The sequence below is a fragment of the Schistocerca cancellata genome, unplaced genomic scaffold (assembly GCF_023864275.1).
Source record: "Schistocerca cancellata isolate TAMUIC-IGC-003103 unplaced genomic scaffold, iqSchCanc2.1 HiC_scaffold_982, whole genome shotgun sequence".
NCBI lineage: Eukaryota > Metazoa > Arthropoda > Insecta > Orthoptera > Acrididae > Schistocerca > Schistocerca cancellata.
In genome coordinates this window covers 50,001-55,019 of record NW_026046990.1, presented here as the reverse complement: position 1 = coordinate 55,019, position 5,019 = coordinate 50,001, and the positions used below count along the sequence as shown (strand labels likewise).

The following is a 5,019-nucleotide window of genomic DNA, read 5'->3' as shown; positions in this document are numbered from 1 at the left end:
TCACAACGATGACGGTGGGAGGGCCGTTTTACGAGACCATTTCCTGCGGTGCCAACGCTGTCGTAGAGCCGATACTCCATCTTTGGTACAAGGCAATCATTCCGCTGTAAATCAGTACGTCACTCGTAGTTCAGTCACCTCACAGCACTGCTCAGTAAACTATGCAGGCCCACATAGATAGATTATGATAGATTATATACGCAAATGCCCCTATACATGCTGAACGTCCGTACACACAAAATGAACCACACGTCAGCCACACACTCTATCACACACTACTCTCTGCCTGTAACAGACACAGATACAACTACTAAGCACCAGCATGGACCAACGTCCGGTGCATCCTATCCGCCACAGTACACCAACTACGCTATGATAACCAGACCGGGAGGTCCAATCATAAAACAGAATACCCCACTCGTCCGACAACCACAATTGCTCAGAGAAGCCACCAACACCCACACATGTCCTACACAGGGGTGCACCCATCACCACCACACTGCCTCGTCTTACAGCACAAACACACTGGCAGGAATGAAACACACAGGTCTGCCGCAACCACAGACACGGCTCGCCCCCTCTCACTGGCGAAAAGCGCATCCCGACGTGACATAACTCCTTTGACACACTGACGCTGCCTCGGGCATCCACGTCCTACGGTCGATATCAACGAACCTCCCCCCCCCCCTCCCCCCCACAACACGCCATCCCATACCACATTGTGTACCGTACCCAAACCTAACGTGTACTGTACTACAACGCAATGTGTACCATAACACAACCCAGTTTGTACCTTAACCTAACCTATGTCACCTTAACCTAACCTATGTCACCTTAACCTAACCTATGTCACCTTAACCTAACCTATGTCACCTTAACCTAACCTATGTCACCTTAACCTAACCTATGTCACCTTAACCTAACCTATGTCACCTTAACCTAACCTATGTCACCTTAACCTAACCCATCTTGCACCTTAACCTAACCCATCTTGCACCTTAACCTAACCCATCTTGCACCTTAACCTAACCCATCTTGCACCTTAACCTAACCCATCTTGCACCTTAACCTAACCTATGTTGCACCTTAACCTAACCTGTGTTGCACCTTAACCTACCTCAATTTGCACCGCAATGTAACGCAATTTGCACCGCAATGTAACGCAATTTGCACCGCAATGTAACGCAATTTGCACCGCAATGTAACGCAATTTGCACCGCAATGTAACGCAATTTGCACCGCAATGTAACGCAATTTGCACCGCAATGTAACGCAATTTGCACCGCAATGTAACGCAATTTGCACCGCAATGTAACGCAATTTGCACCGCAATGTAACGCAATTTGCACCGCAATGTAACTCAATTTGCACCGCAATGTAACTCAATTTGCACCGCAATGTAACTCAATTTGCACCGCAATGTAACTCAATTTGCACCGCAATGTAACTCAATTTGCACCGCAATGTAACTCAATTTGCACCGCAATGTAACTCAATTTGCACCGCAATGTAACTCAATTTGCACCGCAATGTAACTCAATTTGCACCGCAATGTAACTCAATTTGCACCGCAATGTAACTCAATTTGCACCGCAATGTAACTCAATTTGCACCGCAATGTAATGCAATTTGCACCGCAATGTAATGCAATTTGCACCGCAATGTAATGCAATTTGTACCGCAATCTACCCCCACATTGTGCCTTAACCTAACCCACATTGTGCCTTAACCTAACCCACGTTGTGCCTTAACCTAACCCACGTTGTGCCTTAACCTAACCCACGTTGTGCCTTAACCTAACCCACGTTGTGCCTTAACCTAACCCAAGTTGTGCCTTAACCTAACCCAAGTTGTGCCTTAACCTAACCCAAGTTGTGCCTTAACCTAACCCAAGTTGTGCCTTAACCTAACCCAAGTTGTGCCTTAACCTAACCCAAGTTGTGCCTTAACCTAACCCAAGTTGTGCCTTAACCTAACCCAAGTTGTGCCTTAACCTAACCCAAGTTGTGCCTTAACCTAACCCAAGTTGTGCCTTAACCTAACCCAAGTTGTGCCTTAACCTAACCCAAGTTGTGCCTTAACCTAACCCAAGTTGTGCCTTAACCTAACCCAAGTTGTGCCTTACCCTGCTCTGTAATTGGCATATGACACGTTACATTAATGTATTGTCCAACCGCAACCCGCTCAGAATGTTGTGTACACAGCTACGTGTCATCTCCCCATAACAGCTGCATTGCAGTGTGGTACGCCATAGAGACGTGTGGGAGTAATGGACGCAGTGGATGGCGATCAGCATGAGCCGTCTGTTCATGTAGTGGCGCGTGTATGCAGACGTAGTAGTCTCTTCTCACACAATGTGATAGCACGGTGCCCCGCGTTCCACATCTGCGACATGCTACAGAGGCCGGTTGACAGTTGGTCGCGCAATGGACATCGCATACGTACGGGGGCACCTTCCACGTGCCCTCTAGTCGGGCACATTTTGTTGCGTGGATGTGAGCGGATGTAGTGTGTCTTGACACCTGACAGGCAGGCATGCAATAATAGTTGACTTTGCAAACGGGGATGGACGTGTACGTTTACTGGTGACGTTACGCAAATGAACAACTGGTAACCCGTTGTGGTGCGGTTGTCCTTGCTGGAGGTACATCTGTGAGGGCAACGATCGGTACAGCTACGAAGCGGTCCCCACCATACCAACGAACGTGAATGTGAATCTGGGTGTGAAGCGATACGCGGCTGTGGGTGGGTGGGACTGTCCCCGGCCGGTGAGGGGGGGCCGCCCGGCGTGCTGGCCGCGCGGTGCGTGGGCGCACGCGCTACAGCCGGCTGGTGGGGGCGCCCAGTGGCAGGCGCGCCGGCCGACGGACGCGGCAGGCGGCGCAGCTGCGCGCCGGGGCACCCTGCGCGCGGCGCCGTGCAGCCAAAGTGGGTCCTCGCCGGCCCGGTGCGAAGCGCGGTGGACATCTGCAGTGTGCTGGTCCGATTGAGGACTGTGTGCGTTGAGGATGCGCCGCCGCCCGGCACTCGGCGCCGCGACGCCGTCTGCTGCTCGGTCGCCCCAGCGGTTCTCGCTGGTGGTTTGTATCGCAGTTGTGCAGACGTGTTGGCACGTGCGCTGTGCTGGGAGAGTTCGCTTCGGCACCCACGTGGGGCCTTTGCCCTTCTGTGGCGCTGGCGTTGGAGCTGCCGGTCACCGTAGGTGGCGCGTGTTGTCTCCCGCCGGCAATGCCACGACAGCACGCTCCCGGGCCTCTGTCGGCAGCGGCAAGCTCAGTTGGGAGCACGGGTGGTCGCACCTAAAGCGTCTACTCGCCTAACTCCGGGCGATTGCGCCTCTCTCGAACCCGACCAAGTACTTAGGACGGCGCTGCGCGCCGCCGGGACCTGAGAGGGTTTCGAGGTGTATTGTGCAGGGGAGCTCAGCCTCCTCCTGTTTGCAGAATAATTGAGCGGACGCTTGCGTGTTCGCGCGGGCCCCTGGGACACACTCCCGGGCGGCCGGCTGCTCAGCTCTAGTTGACGCAGCTCCCTGGTTGATCCTGCCAGTAGTCATATGCTTGTCTCAAAGATTAAGCCATGCATGTCTCAGTACAAGCCGCATTAAGGTGAAACCGCGAATGGCTCATTAAATCAGTTATGGTTCCTTAGATCGTACCCACGTTACTTGGATAACTGTGGTAATTCTAGAGCTAATACATGCAAACAGAGTCCCGACCAGAGATGGAAGGGACGCTTTTATTAGATCAAAACCAATCGGTCGGCTCGTCCGGTCCGTTTGCCTTGGTGACTCTGAATAACTTTGGGCTGATCGCACGGTCCTCGTACCGGCGACGCATCTTTCAAATGTCTGCCTTATCAACTGTCGATGGTAGGTTCTGCGCCTACCATGGTTGTAACGGGTAACGGGGAATCAGGGTTCGATTCCGGAGAGGGAGCCTGAGAAACGGCTACCACATCCAAGGAAGGCAGCAGGCGCGCAAATTACCCACTCCCGGCACGGGGAGGTAGTGACGAAAAATAACGATACGGGACTCATCCGAGGCCCCGTAATCGGAATGAGTACACTTTAAATCCTTTAACGAGTATCTATTGGAGGGCAAGTCTGGTGCCAGCAGCCGCGGTAATTCCAGCTCCAATAGCGTATATTAAAGTTGTTGCGGTTAAAAAGCTCGTAGTTGGATTTGTGTCCCACGCTGTTGGTTCACCGCCCGTCGGTGTTTAACTGGCATGTATCGTGGGACGTCCTGCCGGTGGGGCGAGCCGAAGGCGTGCGACCGCCTCGTGCGTGTTCGTGCGTCCCGAGGCGGACCCCGTTGAAATCCTACCAAGGTGCTCTTTATTGAGTGTCTGGGTGGGCCGGCACGTTTACTTTGAACAAATTAGAGTGCTTAAAGCAGGCAAGCCCGCCTGAATACTGTGTGCATGGAATAATGGAATAGGACCTCGGTTCTATTTTGTTGGTTTTCGGAACCCGAGGTAATGATTAATAGGGACAGGCGGGGGCATTCGTATTGCGACGTTAGAGGTGAAATTCTTGGATCGTCGCAAGACGAACAGAAGCGAAAGCATTTGCCAAGTATGTTTTCATTAATCAAGAACGAAAGTTAGAGGTTCGAAGGCGATCAGATACCGCCCTAGTTCTAACCATAAACGATGCCAGCCAGCGATCCGCCGCAGTTCCTCCGATGACTCGGCGGGCAGCCTCCGGGAAACCAAAGCTTTTGGGTTCCGGGGGAAGTATGGTTGCAAAGCTGAAACTTAAAGGAATTGACGGAAGGGCACCACCAGGAGTGGAGCCTGCGGCTTAATTTGACTCAACACGGGAAACCTCACCAGGCCCGGACACCGGAAGGATTGACAGATTGATAGCTCTTTCTTGATTCGGTGGGTGGTGGTGCATGGCCGTTCTTAGTTGGTGGAGCGATTTGTCTGGTTAATTCCGATAACGAACGAGACTCTAGCCTGCTAACTAGTCGCGTGACATCCTTCGTGCTGTCAGCGATTACTTTTCTTCTT

General features: G+C 52.4%; 1 non-coding gene across 1 annotated transcript in view; it reads left to right on the top strand.

Annotated features, from left to right (window-relative positions):
* The first annotated feature begins 3,529 nt into the window (after positions 1 to 3,529).
* Positions 3,530 to 5,019, top strand: part of LOC126150413 (small subunit ribosomal RNA) — a 1,909-nt gene continuing 419 nt past the window's right edge. Inside the window, exon 1 of the ribosomal RNA XR_007531489.1 lies at positions 3,530 to 5,019. This exon is cut by the window's right edge and continues 419 nt beyond it. This is a non-coding gene — a ribosomal RNA (small subunit ribosomal RNA).